This window comes from Chiloscyllium plagiosum, chromosome 1 (genome assembly GCF_004010195.1).
Source record: "Chiloscyllium plagiosum isolate BGI_BamShark_2017 chromosome 1, ASM401019v2, whole genome shotgun sequence".
NCBI classification, from domain to species: Eukaryota; Metazoa; Chordata; class Chondrichthyes; order Orectolobiformes; family Hemiscylliidae; genus Chiloscyllium; species Chiloscyllium plagiosum.
The window spans coordinates 156,508,494-156,514,493 of record NC_057710.1 but is presented as its reverse complement, the minus strand read 5'-3'; positions in this window follow the sequence as shown (position 1 = coordinate 156,514,493).

Below are 6,000 nucleotides of genomic sequence, written 5' to 3'. Positions count from 1 at the left end.
AGGTTACAGCGATAATGTACTATTTAGGGAAGTTATTAGGGGAAGAGCAGGAGTTAAAAACCGTCGATAACAAACTATTGGACGTGAAAAGGGAGATCGCAGAATTAAAGCTGAAAAATGCCGCTCAGGACCAGAGGAATCAGCCAAAGCTGTTCCACAGGGGGCAATTCCACTCCCAATGCGAACGAACATATCAGCGCGCAGTGTTAGAGAGAGGCCGCTGAGAAAGAAATAAAATAATTGAGAAATAAATGTGCAGATTTGCAAGCAGATCAGGCAGACAGAAAAAAAAAGACAGGCAGCCGTAGATCACACCAAGTGCCTGCAGAAGATCAATAAATTAAAAGCGTGTGGAATACTATGAAAATGGAATAATATGCGCATGCGGAGAGGTTAGGGAGAAGATGAACAAGGGATAGACTGGGATGAGCTCAGGGAAGACGCGCAGCAATACGCCAGCAGTACAGAGGATTGGGGGACCCACCCGTACATTTCCCAAAGCAGTCAACTCCTGTGCCCCTGCGAACACCGCCCACCCCACCCCCGGTCACAATGAACCTGATTATAAGTGAAAGATGGTTCGGGAACGCAAAGCCCTGGCAATCACATACATCACCCCATTTATGGTGGTACAGTTAGCAGAGATCACAAAAACAGTTCCTGAATTTGACCATCAGCTCATCTGTTTGTGTTCTTTGAGACGGTCAGGTAGCAGAATGTTTTATGTGGGCTGGACAAGAGAGGAGGATGTAACTCACTGTAATGTGTTCAAAACAGTCAGTGCACTCTACAATCCCAACACCACTAAATGTGGGAGATGGAACCCTCACTGGCATGAAAACAGTGACCCTAACTGCAATGGCTTTTAAAAGGGAGACCCCGTAGACTAGTTAAACAAGTGTGGGCTAAATAGGGGGAACTTCCAACTGCCTTTGCCAGTTGCTTATGGGTGCACTTTACAGGAGTCTGCGGTGACTTAGACAGCAGTAAGTTATCCAAGGCTGACTCAGCTAAATGGGACTCTAATTTTCCATGCCACCAAGGAGAGCAGGAAGGTCTGTGTGAATTTTGACCCCACAGAGCCAGGCCACAATGAGGCATAGTTGCTGAGGAGAATGTCCCAGGTTTGGGAGGAAGAAGCCCATGAATTGAATAAAGACAAGGTAGAGAAAGGAGGAAAAATGCTTCCTTTCCAAACCTCCAACCAGGGTCCGGGGTGGAGGAATGAAGGAAGGGTGGGGGGGGGGGTGAGGGGGACTCTTACCCAAGGAACCCAATTCCACCATAAACAGCCCCAGGGAGAGATAGGTGGAACACTTGGCAGCCAGCACAGTACTGCCACAGCTGACACACAAGGGACTATGCATGAGAATGTCAAGCCCATGCGTGACTGCACCCACAGCCACAAGGACCACTGACCTCAACAGGACTAAGAGGTGATAGATGGATTCACCAACTCACGTTGAAGGTCCAATTTGGCAGGCTTGTGGACACTAATCAACCCATGTACCCCCCACTCCCAGCCTATGAGGTATCCGCATGACAGTGTCACTCTTCTGCTTCCCCAGTGTGGATATGCAACATGATGTGCGATAGTGTAGGTAGACCACTAGTCAATAGTGAGCTAAGAGGCTACCCTACAGAATTTCTTCACGATACTAGAGGTTCCCATACAACCCTGAATATCTCGAGATTTAATGATCAACACAGCCACTCTCACCACTTTAAAATGTATGGTGGGTGACACTGTTCTAGAATAAATTACAAGACCAAGGACATCCTTGATATATCCTGCTGAACACCTTGTCATAGCCCTTCTTCATCGTCACTTGTCTTAAATCATTGGTTGTCATGACCACCTCATTTCAGTCTTCCCTGACCACTTCATGGTTGGGTCATTTCAACCACCCTAACCCCTACCACTAGAAACTGAGGTTGCAACTTACCAGACCTCTAAATTCGACTCAACATTCCACATGGGATTCCAATTCCTATGCTTTTGTTTGTCCTTTGTTTTTGAAAAAAAAAAGTGGGCGAGGGTTAGGGCATATACATCATAGACATTACATTAGTTCAAAACTATTCAGATATTGGACCAAGATAACAACGGAAACAATGTTGATTCTGTTCAGGATAACCATGACTGAACAAGACACAATCAAGATATACCTCATCGGGATCATAATCATTATTGGGAAACACATGCGTGAACTGTCAAACAAACTAAATCTGGAGGCTTCACTCAACTTACAGTCTCCCCGTACTTACTGAAACTTGTAAATGTTTGACTAGACTTAGTGAATCTTAGTTGCCATTGTGCATAAAATGTTCAGTAATATCTTTTCTCTTTTTGACCTTTCCATTTTATTCTTCATTACGTTTTATTTCGCCAATATATACAGGGGGTATTCACCGGGTTTACAATGTTTGAGTTTTCGTTATGAAAATCTTTTTCCAAGTTTTTCTCATGGTTTGATAACGTTTCTTTCGATATAAATTTTTTGTATTTGTTAATTTTTTTATTTTTGTGTAGTTTTATTATGAATTTGATCTGTATTTGCCCATTTCTCCTTTTTTTTAGTTTACTAGATTCTCATATGTCATCTGTAAGTGTCATTTGAGTATATATTATGTTTTGCTTGAACTTGGATGACTGTGTACTTGCCACACAAGAGTTTGGTCTTTTATTATATGATCCATCATGCTTCGCGTTCAGGATCAAGAGGAGGGACTCTGGCTCAACAGATCACTCAAAATGATAAATTTATGACGAATTTGATAAAGTGGACAAGGACTAAAATATGCTGGGAAATGAAGCCAGCCTTGGTTAAAGTGACTGTGTCAATCCACACGCTGTAGAATCCAGACAGGCTGCAGCTACCTCCAGACAGTTTGCAAACAAACCTGGTAGCTGCAGACCCTACAATAAATACCCGAAAATGGGTTTGAATCTGTCAATGGGATGTTGCCCTCAACAAAATCGGAAACATCGAGGTGTGTACCAGACACAGAAGTGCCTCCGCACCCTTATTTGGAGGAGGCTACTTGTACTCAGCACCTCCAGTAATGCAACAGCATGCCAACACCCGGTTGGGTCCAATTGATCATGATGATTAAATCTAATTGATCCACTGGAGAATACTCAAGACGCTCCCAAAAGGGCACAAAGACTTTGGAATATAAGAGTCATTGCCACAGGAGTGGTAACTCGAGCGGTAACTGGAGAGTGGTAATTCAAGAATAACGACTGAAAGAGAAGATATCCCTAACACCTTTGGGAGCAGACCACATGACATCATCACATGGAGCCCAGCCAAGTTCTAGTGTGGTGGTATACGATTATGCAAAGTTAAGGTAAAGCATAAGATGGTTTGTAGTGTTTATCGTTTGTTTATAGTATTCTTTATTGTTCTAATATTAATTGTGTCAAATAAACAAGTATTATTGTGCATCAATATTATGAGTCGACTCTTGGTTCTTTTGCTGAATAAAAGAATTTAAACACACTGTATGGCAGGCGCAACTCAGAACAAGCTAGACTGGGTACACCACAACGAAAAAGGATTTATTAACAAATAATGGGATTACTGAACAAGGAAGTGATAACGCTAATCAAGCACAGTTCTGTCAAGCTTTAGATGATAACTCGGATGAAACAGTTCTTTCTTATAGATAGGCATTATTTTCCAGATTGAGTAATGAACTGCAGTCTTGTGCTATTTGCAAGTGGTTTTGTAAGATGAAAAGACTTCTACTGGTGGGGGTTCTTAATTCAATGATTAAAGATCATCGTCAATAGGGTAAATTGGGATTTTTAGAATATAGTACAGGCCCTTTGGCCCTCGATGCTGTGCCGACCTTTTATCCTACTCAAAGATCAAACTAACCAACATACCCTACATTTTACTATAAACTGTGTGCCTGTCCAAGAGTTGCTTAAATGTCCCTAATTGTATCTGACTCTACTGCCACTACGTCCATTCCACACACTCACCACTCTCTGTGTAAAGAACCTACCTCTGACATCTCCCCTAGACCTTCCTCCAATCATCTCAAAATTATGCCCCCTCATGATAGATATTTCCACCCTGGGAAAAAGTCTCTGCTATCCACTCTATCTATGCCTCTCAATATTCTTTACACCTCTATCAAGTCACCTCTCATCCTTCTTCCTTTCAATGACAAAAGCCCTAGCTCCCTCAACCTTTCTTCATGACATGCGCTCCAGTCCAGGCAGCATCCTGGTAAATTTCCTCTGTACCCTCTCTAAAGCTTCCATATCCTTTCTATAATGAGGCGACCAGAAGAGAACACAATATTACAATATTCCAAGTGTGGTCTAACTGGGGCTTTGTAGAGCTGCAGCATAACCTTGCGATTCTTAAACTCAATCCCCCTGCTAATGAAAGTCAAACACCATACTTATTACACAACCCTGTCAACTTGGGTGGCAACTTTGAGGAATGACCTGCCCCTCTCAAAGCTGTGCTGACTATCTCTAATCAAGCTATGCTTTTCCAAATGATCATAAACCCTATCAGTCAGAATCCTCTCCTCTGATGTAAGACTGACTGAAAGGAAAATATTATAGACGAGAAGACTGAGATATAGACTATTAGACTTGAAAGGATTGAGGCTAGTAAGAAGGAGGTGTTATCAATTCTAGAAGGTGTGAGAGTAGGTAAGTCCCCTGGGCCAGGTGAGATTTATCCGAGGATTCTCTGGGAAGCAAGGATGGAGATGGCGGAGACTTTGGCCATGATCTTTGAGTCCTCATTGTCTACAGGTTTAATACCAGTGGACTGGAGGATTATAAATATTGTGTCCTTGTTCAAGAAGGGCAATAGAGACGACCCAAGTAATTATAGACCAGTGAGCCTTATGTCTGTTGTAGGGAGAGTTTTGGGAAGGATTATAAGAGATAAGATTTATAATCATCTAGCAAGCAACAATTTGATTGTAGATAGTCAGCATGATTTTGTCAAGAGCAGGTCATGTCTCACAAAACTCACTGAGTTTTTTGAGGAGGTGACCAAGCATGTAGATGACGGTAGGGCAATTGACGTGGTGTACATGGACTTCAGTTCCACATGGTAGGCTTTTGGAGAAAATGTGGAGTCATGCGATTAAGGGTGATTTAGCTGCTTGGATTAGAAACTGGCTTTCTGTAAGAAGGCAGCGAGTGGTGGTTGATGGAAAATATTCAGCCTGGAGTCCAGTTACTAGTGGTGGGCTGCAAGGATCTGTTTTGGGACTACTGCCGTTGGTCATTTTTATAAATGACTTGGACGCAGGCATAGGTTGGTGGGTAAGTTTGCAGATGACACTAAAGTCGGTGGAGTGGTGGACAGTGTGGAAGAATGTTGCAGGTTGCGGGGCATTGTATAAATTGCAGAATTGGGCTGAAAGGTGGCAAATGGGAGTTCAATGCAGATAAATGTGAGGTGATTCACTTTGGGAAGAATAACAGGATGGCAAAATACTGGGTCAATGGAAAGATTCTTGGTAGTCTGGATGTGCAGAGGAATCTTGGTGTCCATGCACATAGATCCCTGAAGTTGCCACCCAGGTTGATAGTGCTGTTAAGAAGGCATACAGTGTTAGGTTTTATTGGTAAAGGGATTGCGTTCCGGAGCTGTGATGTCGTAAACTGTACAAAACGCTAGTACATCCTCAATTGGAATATTGTGTACAGTTCTGGTTGCCCCATTACAGGAAGGATATGGAAGCATTGGAAAAGGTGCAGAGGAGATTTACCAGGATGTTGCCTGGTCTGGAGCAAAGGTCATATGAGGAAAGGCTGAGGGACTTGGGTCTATTCTCATTGAGAGAAGGCGGCTAAGAGGGGATTTAACAGAGACAGAGAAAATGAGGTCTGCAGATGCTGGAGATCAGAGATGGAAATGTGTTGCTGGAGAAGCGCAGCAGGTCAGGCAGCATCTAGGGAACAGGAGAATCGACGTTTCGGGCAAATCATTCCTGAAGAAGGGCTAATGCCCG